The 11025-nt window shown below is 44.4% G+C and overlaps 1 long non-coding RNA gene across 6 annotated transcripts; it reads right to left on the bottom strand.

Annotated features, from left to right (window-relative positions):
- Positions 1–6: 6 nt before the first annotated feature.
- Positions 7–2698, bottom strand: LOC119309551. 6 transcript variants are annotated; one of them, XR_005150557.1, is made up of 7 exons: positions 2435–2697; positions 2112–2310; positions 1424–1787; positions 1133–1327; positions 718–1027; positions 462–574; positions 7–378 (listed from the first exon to the last, which is right to left on the bottom strand). It is a non-coding gene; the product is annotated as an uncharacterized LOC119309551 (long non-coding RNA). The 6 variants fall into 6 exon arrangements; XR_005150558.1 differs by having other exon boundaries at positions 462–1027; positions 1424–1504; positions 1619–1787; XR_005150556.1 differs by having other exon boundaries at positions 462–1027; positions 1113–1327; positions 2435–2698.
- Between the last annotated feature and the right edge of the window lie 8327 nt (positions 2699–11025).

The following is an 11025-nucleotide window of genomic DNA, read 5'->3' as shown; positions in this document are numbered from 1 at the left end:
CTTGCACTGTAGCCCATGACATCTTGTGCACACAAAAGCAGTAAGTGATTTTACATGGCATCATCCAGCAAAATACAGTCTACTATTCTCCCGTTACGCCACTTTTATCCTTCATGTTGTACCCAGCTATGAGATCCATCTACTATTTGTTTCGGACAACGCAAACACTCTTCCAAGACGGAGACATCGTCCAAGTTTCCTGCTACAACCCCAAACCAGGAAATGCGCTCTTGCGGACGTACCACGACCAGCACAACCCCACTTCATGTGCCACCCTGGCTGCCCCCGATAATGATGTGTCAAGTCACTCAATTTGCAAAACAAACCCTTAAGCAATCAGCGAGTTGTACATCGATCTCCCAGGTGATGGTAGTATCACTGTATTTCGCAAAAGACAAGCTGAAATACCTGGATGCAAGTGATTTAGAACCTTATAGTGCTCTGAATTGTTTTTTTCTTACCGTAAAGAGGCCCTAAAGTCCCCTTAGCTTTTTCAGCACGTGCCACTTGTACCACCTGCGAGCAGTGTCAGGCATGACACTCTTGATCGCAAGATCCATAGCTTGATTTTGTTCTGCAAATTCCAGAGTACAAGAAGCATCAGCATATTCAGGACTACTTGACAGACATTTCTAGCTAACACATATCAACAAACCACTAAGTATTGTCATTGGGGCAGCACTTCCCATCATCCTTAGAAACTCTGAAAAAACCCACCCAAAACTTTCATCTGTGTCGTCTTGTACTAGAACCCCAGCCAGGATAACACTCTTGAACTGGTTATTCGCTCCCAAAAACAGCCTGAAAGACATATCGTACAGATTTGTCCGATACGTTGTCACATGTTATGACATCTCCAAAGGAAGTGTATTGCAGCCTGCTGTTGCCGTTGGCCCACATTAGAATTTTTATCCACCCTTCGTTGTCAGCCTGAACTCTGTACATGAATTGCGGATCCTTAGCTCCTAATTCTGCTTGCTCCATGGTTTTCCTTACATCATCGTCTGCTTGCTCCATGCTTAGCTTCCTGCGCAGATTACGCAAAGACCACTTTGTTAGTGGAACATTCTCCATCGAACCAAAGAAACTACTAATTATGTTGTAAAACTTACAACGGTTCACATTGTTCTACCTTGGCTTCCTTATTAGATCTTTGTTGTGCACTTATATGTGTTTGTGCGACAGCCAGTGGATTGTTCACTCCAAAATGTGGTGAAATGGAATGAATGCTCCGCAATGTACCAACCATTATCCTTTGTGCGCAATAATCTTATAAGAGTAAGTATTAACGATGACAAGAGGTGGTGCTCTCAACTCCTGCTTTACCCTACAAGAACATCATCACACAACCAAAACCAAAGTATCAATGTCTAAACCACTTAAAGGGGAACACCAGCAAAAATTGTAGGGGTGTCATACTCACCAAGCAGCCGCATACTATTTCCTACATGCATTTTGTTCTCTCCACATTCCGCCGTCTCTTTCCGTATCTGATCCCAAAACCCTTCTCCCAAGAATACAATTTGTAGAAATCGTAAGCCTCGTCAAGGGAATCGAAGCTTGTCCCAAGCACCAGAGTAATAACGTTTTCAGTTGGGTTATCAGCAGAAAACATTACCGCTTTCTCAAAAGCGCTCACACGTGATGGGCAGGACGACCTTCTGGGGGCAGCAGCTCTGATCCTCAAAATGTAGCATTTTCAATACAATTCTCAGTAAACAGTTTTTATCACAGCCAACACGCTGACATTTTGTGAACTGAAGTAATGATCCATCCAATGATCCACTCTGTGCAAAGTATGATATTTCATTAATATTCTGTATTTCATCTCCACAGTTTCTAGCATAGGCAAAAGATGCTTAATCAAGCCATTAACTGAGACTCCAAACTCAGACCAAACTAGTATAGTTCTTAATTAATAAAGCAGATACCAGTCTACAACAGTTTGGATCCGCATACAGATAATATGAATTTGCAAGACAGCTACCAGTATTTAAGCTTCCTAACTCGCACCAAACTACTAGTACTACCTACTAATTCACAAACCAGACACCAATTTATAGCAATTCGGATCAGAGTTCAGATAATACAATTTTTTAAAAGATGCTCACCTCTTATCCCACCCCGGTGATTCCGGGTTCATATTCCCTGTTGAAAGCTTAGAGGATTTTGGGGAACCCTCCCGCCTCACAGCCATTGCTGCATCTACCTCCAAGATGCTTGCTTCCGCACCCACCGCCGACGGAGCCTGCTCCACCAACGGCGTCCGGCACCGCATTCCTGCTCCCCAGCAAATCACCTGGCAACACACTTTTTTCAACCCCCTCAATAAGAATAGATCTGCGAGCGCTCAAAATAAGATTCTAAGATCAAACAACGGAAACCCCCTATGGCGATCCAAAATACGAGCAATCTTAAGCATGAATCAACTTACCGCCTGATTGGCTGAAGTAGGAACTCCATTACCGGCGGCGACCTGTTGGTCTGATGCAGGCCTCTCGACAGCGGCGATGCAAAATGCCGTGCCGGCATGGTGGAGAGCAGAGTAGAACTTGCAATCAATCAGATCTTGCAGGTGTCCACGGAAAGCAATTTTTCTGTGCCACGGACCAGACGGGTTTGCAAATCCTGATCCACGGCTCGGTTCCAAACATCTCGACGGCCATCCAGGATTCCGTCCAGCTGACGGCTGCCTACAGTGCATATGGACGGCGCCCCGCTCCTGCGGTGTATGTACAGATGGCCCACAAACATTTACCACGCTCCCATATTCAACAACTAAATGAATTGACACAGATCTCCACGCACAAACTTACGAACAGGATATCAGGTGCATGTGTGCTCGAGAGAATAAACTCCACGTCCGAAGAAGAGCAGTTGCTATACATACCGTAGGTCTAGGTCTAGCTAGCATTTTATTGCGGGAGAGTTCCTAGCTAGGTCTGCCTGGCTGTTGTTACCTTTGTAGTAGATCCCGATGGATAACCAAGAAGCGGAGAACAACACCTGGCGAGCGATTATTACTCGGTACATTTTAGTAGATCCCGACGGGTAACCAAGAAGCAGAGAACAACACCTGCCGAGCGATTATTAGTCAGCGTACAGTCCTAAACATGGGTCTCACCAAAAGGGTGGGAACAGGCACAAAGATCAATATTTGAAAAGAAATGGATCCCGTCTAATCCGTCACTACGCCCCTTGTGAAACCTGATAATACTCACTAACTCTAGTGTCTGACCTCATTTGCGAAGATGGAACATGGGATGATAATCTCATAAGAAACTCTTTCCTCCCTCCGGATGCTGATGCAATCCTCTCCATTCCTCTTGGTGGTTTGGACTGTGAGGCATTCGAGAACATGGTATGTATTCAGTGCGCTCAGCTTATCCCTGTTTATCAAATAATGCAGCTGCACGCCGGCACATTGATCCAACATCATCACGAGGTTCTGATCATCCCATGTGGAGGCTATGTTGGCAACTCAAAGTTCTCCAAAAGATAAATCATTTCTGGTGGAGAATACTTCATGAGTTCATTCCTACCATGGGTATCTTAAAGAGAAGACATATTGAACATATTTATTTCCCGAATATGCATGAGTGTGCGTACTATATTATATAGATAGGAGACAGGGTACTAGTGTTACAAGCAGATGTACAAGAACACTAACACCACCACACACCATCCACCGTAGCTACCTCTAGTAACACTAACTACTCGGTCCAGCCCACCCTTCCACCTGGTGAAAGAAGTTGTTCATGTCGCCCTTTAGAAGACCCGCTTGTTTCCATGCTCGCCCTTCCTTGACAATGGCGAGGATGATGTTGTTCTTTGATGGTGTGGCTCCCTCAAACACAATTGAGTTATGGTGTTTCCACAACTGCATCAACACTAGGATGGTGATCGCACTTATGCTCCTCATGGCCTTGCTTCGACCTCCTTTGTCGCGGCACCAATCCGTGAGATTCGCCTCCGTCGTCGGCATCCACCCCAACTTGCCGAGTGTAGGATCGAAAGTATGTCTAGAAGGGGGGATGATTAGACTACTTGACCAAATAAATATCTATCCTTTTCCCAATTTGAGTTGTGGGCAGATTTTAGCAATTATGACAAGTCAATCAATCAACCTACACATGTAATTCTAAGAGTATAGCACCGGAAAGTAAAACATTGCATATGAAGGTAAAGGGAAGGGTTTGGAGAAGGCAAACACAATGGAGACACAGAGATTTTTGGCGTGGTTCCGGTAGGTGGTGCTATCGTACGTCCATGTTGATGGAGACTTCAACCAATGAAGGGTAATAGTTGCATGAGTCCACGGAGGGCTCCACCCACGAAGGGTCCACGAAGAAGCAACCTTCTCTATCCCACCATGGCCATCGTCCATGAAGGACTTGCCTCACTCGGGTAGGTCTTCACGAAATAAGCAATCTCCTTGCCCTTACAAACTTCTTCGTTCAACTCCACATCTTGTCGGAGGCTCCCAAGCGACACCTAACCAATCTAGGAGACACCACTCTCCCAAAGGTAATAGACAGTGTGTTGATGATGAACTCCTTGCTCTTGTGCTTAAAACGATAGTCTCCCTGCTACTTCTTGAGCTTGCATTGGTTTTTCCCTTGAAGAGGAAAGGGTGATGCATCAAAGTAGAGACAAGTATTTCCCTCAGTTTGAGAACCAAGGTATCAATCCAGTAGGAGGTACAAGAAAGTCTCCAATCTATGCACCTGCACAAATAATCAAACACTTGCACCCAACGCGATAAAAGGGTCGTCAATCCCTTCACGGTCACTTGCAAGGATGAGATCGGATAGAAATAGATATAAATTATTACTAAAATGTAAAAAAATAAAAGTAAATAAAACTCAACAAGCTATTTTTGGGTTTTTTGGTCTATAGATCTGAAAATATATGATGGAAAATAGATCCGGGGGGCATAGGTTTCACTAGAGGCTTTTTTCTTAAGGAAAGCATACGGTGGGTAAAGTAATTACTGTTGAGCAATTGATAGAAAAGCGCAAAGTTATGACGATATCTAAGACAATGATCATGAATATAGGCATTACGTCCGTGATAAGTAGACCGAATCCTGCCTGCATCCACTACTATTACTCCACACATCGACCGCTATCCAGCATGCATCTAGAGTATTAAGTTCATAAGAACGGAGTAACACTTTAAGTAAGATGACATGTAGAGGGATAAACTCAAGCAAAATGATGTAAACCCCATATTTTTATCCTTGATGACAACAATACAATACGTGGTTCGCTACCCCTACTATGTCATTGGGTGAGGACACCGCAAGATTGAACCCAAAACTAAGCACCTTTCCCATTTCAAGAGAAACCAATCTAGTTGGCCAAACCAAATCGATAGTTTGAAGAGAAATACAAAGATATCAAATCATGCATATAAGAATTCAGAGGAGACTCAAATAGTATTCATATATAATCTGATCATAAATCCGCAATTCATCGGATCTCAACAAACACACCGCAAAAAAGTATTACCTAAGATAGAACTCCAAGAACATCGAGCAGAACTTTGTTTTGAAGATCAAAGAGAGAGAAGAAGCCATCTAGCTACTAGCTATGGACCCGTAGGTCTGTGTTAAACTACTCAGGCGTCATCGGTATGGCGATAGGGTTGATGTAGAAGCCCTCCGTGATCGAATCCCCCTCCGGCAGATCGCCAGAAAAGGTCCCAAGATGGGATCTCACGAGGTCAGAGGCTTGCGGCGGCGGAAAAGTATTTTGGTGGATGCCTTTGGTGGTTTGGGAATATTTGTGAATTTATAGAGCAAGAATTAGGGTTAGGAGACTTCCAAGGGGCCCACAAGCTAGGGGGCGCCCCGCTGGGGCGCGCCCTGCAGGCTTGTGGCCTCCTCGGGAACCTTCTGGCCTCCTCTCTAAGTCCTACTGGTGTCTTCTAGTCCAAGAAAAATCATCGCAAAAGTTTTATTCACTCTGTTTAATATTCCTTTTCGAAAAAGCCAAAAACAAGGAAAAAACAGCAACTGGCACTGGGCACTAGGTTAATAGGTTAGTCCCACAAAATGATATAAAATAGCACATTAATACATATAAAACATCCAAATCAGATAATATAATAGCATGGAACAATAAAAAATTATAGATACATTGGAGACGCATCAAGCATCCCCAAGCTTAATTCCTGCTTATTTTCGAGGTAAATGATAAAAACAGAATTTTTTATGTGGAATGCTACCTAACATATTTATCAATGTAATCTTCTTCATTATGGCATGAACGTTCAGATCCATAAGATTCAAAACAAAATTTTAATATTGTCATAAAAACAATAATACTTCAAGCATACTAATAAAGCAATCATGTCTTCTCAATATAACATGGCCAAAGGAAGTTATCCCTACAAAATCATATGGTCTGGCTATGCTCCATCTTCATCACGCAAAGTATTTCATCATGCACAACTCCGGTGTTAGCCCAACAATTGTTTCATAGTTTTATGTTCTCAAACTTTTTTAACTTTCACGCAATACATGAGCATGAGCCATGGATATATCACTATAGGTGGAATAGAATATGGTGGTTGTGGAGAAGACAAAAAGAAGGAGAAAGTCTCACATTATCTAGGCAAATTAATGGGCTATGGACATGCCCATCAATTGATATTGATGCAAGTGAGTAGGGATTACCATGCAACGGATGCACTAGAGCTATAAGTTTATGAAAGCTCAAAAAGAAACTAAGTGGGTGTGCATCCAACTCGCTTACTCATGAAGACCTAGGGCACTTTGAGGAAGCCCATCATTGGAATAATGAAAAATTACCACTAGTATGTGAAAGTGACAAAATAGGAGACTCTCTATCATGAAGAACATGGTGCTACTTTGACGCACAAGTGTGGAAAAAGGATATTAGCATTGTCCCTTCTCTCATTTTCTCTCATTTTTTCTTTTTTTCTATTTGTTTGGGCTTCTTTGGTCTCTATATTTATTTATTTATTTGTTTGGGCTTCTTCGGCCTCTTTTATTTTCTTTAAAGTCCGGAGACCCATCCCAACTTGTGAGGGAATCATAGCTTCCATCATCCTTTTCTCACATGGGACAATGCTCTAATAATGATGATGGTCACACTTTTATTTGCTTTGCAACTCAAGAACTACAACAAAATGCTAGAACAAAGATATGACTCTATATGAATGCCTCATGCATATGAGGACAATATGACAATGATGGTGTGTGTCATAATAAATAGAACAGTGGAAGTTTCATGGCAATATATCTCGGAATGGCTATGGAAATGCCATAATAGGTAGGTATGGTGGCTGTTTTGAGGAAGGTATATGGTGGGTTTAATGCACCGGCGAAAGTTGTGCGGTACTAGAGAGGCTAACATTGGTGGAAGGGTGAGAGTGCGTATAATCCATGGACTCAACATTAGTCATAAATAACTCACATACTTATAAAAAAGTCTATTAGCTATCAAAACAAAGTACTACACACATTCTCCTAGGGGAAGGGTTGGTGGAAACTCTCATGCTCCAACTTCATCACATAACTATTCACCTTACGTGCATGCTACGGGAATCACAAACTTTAACACAAGTATTTCTACCAATCCACAATTACTCACTAGCATGACTCCAATATCACCATCTTTATATCTCAACACAAATTAAAGGAATGAAACTTCTCATATATTCAATGCACTCTACATGAAAGTTTTTATTATATCCCTCTTGGATGCCCATAATATTATGACTAAATTCATAACCTAAGCAACTTACCACGCTGTTTAAGACTCTCAAAATAATATAAGTGAAGCATGAGAGTTCATTAATTTTTATAAAATAAATCCGCCACCGTGCTCTAAAAATATATAAGTGAAGCAATAGAGCAAAACTGCCTAGCTCAAAAGATATAAGTGAAGCACATAGAGTATTCTAATAAATTCATGATTAATGTGTGTCCCTCTCAAAAGGTGTGTAAAGCGAGGATGATTGTGGCAATGTAAAAAGCAAAGACTTATATTATACAAGGCGCTCCTAGCAAAACACATATCATGTGGTTAATAAAAATATAGCCTCAAGTAAATTTACTGATGGATTGAAGACAAAGAGGGGATGCCATTTGGGGCATCCCCAAGCTTAGGCTCTTGGTTGTCCTTGAATATTACCTTGGGATGCCTTGGGCATCCCCAAGCTTAGGCTCTTGCCACTTCTTATTCCATTTTCCATCAAATCTTTACCCAAAACTTGAAAACTTCACAACAGAAAACTCATAAGCTCCGTTAGTATAAGAAAACCAAATCACCAGTAGGTACTATTGTGAACTCATTCTAAATTTAATATGGTGTTATATATACTGTATAACAACTTCTCCATGGTTCATACCCCCCCGATACTACCCATAGATTCATCAAAATAAGCAAAGAATACAATAAAAAACAGAATTTGTCTAAAACAGAACAATACGTAGTAACCAGGAAACTTCGTATACTTCTGTAACTCCAAAAATTGTGAAACATTAGGACAATCTAGGCAATTCGTATATCAATCTTGTGTAAAAATTTTAGAACCAGATCACGTTCCTATGAATTATCAAAATTATTTTACTGGACGCAAAAGTTTCTATTTTTCAGGAAAATCAAATCAACTATCTTCCAAATCATCCCAAATGTCTTACTTGGCACAAACACTAATTTAAAACATGAAAACACCTCTAATGAGAGGCTATAAGATATATTTATTGTAAAGCAGGAACAAAAAAGTAAAAACAAAAATAAAATTCGGCTGCCTCCCAACAAGCGCTATTGTTTAATGCCCCTAGCTAGGCATATACAACGATCTAGGTATTGTCATATTTGGTATTTAATCCATAAGTGGCCCTCATAATAGATTCATATGGCAACTTAATTTTCTTTCTTGAAAGTGTTCCATGCCCTTCCTTAATGGAAATTGAAATCTAATGTTTCCTTCTTTCATATCAATAATTGCACCACTCATTCTAAGGAAAGATCTACCAAGAATAATAGGACATGTAGGATTGCAATCTATATCAAGCACAATAAAATCCACGGGCACATAATTCCTATTTGCAACAATAAGAAAATCATTAATCCTTCCCATAGGTTTCTTAATAGTGGAATCCTCTAGATGCAAATTCAAAGAACAATCATCAATTTTATGGAAACCTAGTACATCACATAAAGTTTTCAGAATAGTGGAAAATCTAGCACCCAAATCACACAAAGCAAAGCACTCATAATCTTTAATTTTAATCTTAATAGTAGGTTCCCACTCATCATAAAGCTTTCTAGGGATAGAAACTTCCAACTCAAGTTTTTCTTCAAACGATTTCATCATAGCATCAACGATATTGTTATGACCAGGGTAACTTATACTTGGAGGAGGCCCATTGGGCAGGTTTAGTTAGGGGCTTAGCCCACAAGTTATCTTAGTTTTATTAGCATCATGGTTATATAAACAGCTGTAAGACTCTTTTGGCAATTAAGCAATAATAATAATTCTATTGCGCGGCTCCTAGAGGAGCCGGACCATAACCCTAGCCGCCTCCTGCCTCTTGCGTCGCCGTCTCCTCCCTCGCACACGACGACGCCCAGCCGCCGGCGACCGCGAGCTCATCCACGTCTAGCACCCTCCTTCCCCTACAACCTCCGTCCTAGACCCAGTAGAACCCTAGCTCCTACCACCTTGGTATCAGTTAGCTCCGGTTTGATCATGTCTTCACCTCCGCCAACCCCTCCCTCCCGCTGCCGACCTCCACCACCGCGCCGCTTCCCATCACCACCGCGTCGCTGATCTCCCCATCCGCGCAGCTGCTCTCCCCATTCGCGCCACTGGACTCCACCGCCAACACCTCCACCGACCAGATGCCTCCCTCCACCGCACCCCCTGCCGCCGTCTTCACCCCGGAGCAGGTCACCAGGGTCCTCAACGACCTGGTCACAGCGGTCCGGGGGATCCAGCTGTACTTAGCCAGTCCCTACGGGCCGCCGCCACCCCCGCCGCCAGCCGCCACCACCGGTCCTGCCATGGTACTCGCCACCCGCGGCGGATTCCGCGGCGTTCGCTGGGCCGCTGCAGCCCCAGCTGCAACTGCCGCCCGCCGCCACCCCGCAGTGGCCATCGCCGACCCTCGCGGCGCCACCCCGCCCATCGCCCCATGCAGCAGCCGCTGCCGCTGTTGGCCCCTCCGCCGCTTAGCACCGGGCCGGCTTCGACCATGCCGCGAGGTGTCCCGATCCAGCAGGTCCGCTTCCCACTGTCGCTGTCACCGCTCCCGGCTTGACTATCTGGGTCGTCGCCCAGTCGGTCTACACCATGGCCGGGGACCAGCCGGCGCCCACCCTACACTACGGCGATCTGTCCGTCTCCGCGGGTGCCTTCGCGGGCCGCGCCGAACCGTCGTTCCACGGGGAACCCCCGGTCTCCATCGACCGGGCGCCACTCTCCTCGCTGCTCCGTACCACCGAGCCGTATGGTCACGACGGTCACACCCAGACGCTGCCACGATTCGCCAAGATCGACTTCACCACCTACGACGGTACTGAGGACCCCCTCAACTGGCTCAACCGGTGCGAGCACTTATTTCGTGGGCAACGCACCCTCGCGTTGGACCGCACCTGGCTCACCTTGTATCACCTCTGGGGCGCCGCACATACATGGTGTTATGCCCTCGAGCAGGACAAGGGCGGCATTCTCCCTTGGGAGCGCTTTCGCGAGCTATGCCTCCTTTGCTTCGGGCCACCGATCCGCGGGAGTCGAATGGCGGAGCTTGGCCGCCTCCCTTTCACCTCCATGGTGTAGGACTTTGCCGATAGTTTTCAGGCCCTGGCATGCCACGCGCCGGGTTTGACAACGCATCAATGAGCCGAGCTCTTCATCGGCGGTCTTTCGGATCACATCCGCGTTGACGTGGAGCTTCAGGGGCCCCAGGACCTCTAGAAGGCCATGTACTACGCCCGCGCCTTCGAGCGTCATGCACAGGCTCTGCAGCAGGTGATGAAGTCATGT

This window comes from Triticum dicoccoides, chromosome 5B (assembly GCF_002162155.2).
Source record: "Triticum dicoccoides isolate Atlit2015 ecotype Zavitan chromosome 5B, WEW_v2.0, whole genome shotgun sequence".
Taxonomy (NCBI): Eukaryota; Viridiplantae; Streptophyta; class Magnoliopsida; order Poales; family Poaceae; genus Triticum; species Triticum dicoccoides.
The sequence above is the reverse complement of the archived record's forward strand: the minus strand, read 5'-3'. Positions and strand labels throughout refer to the sequence as shown.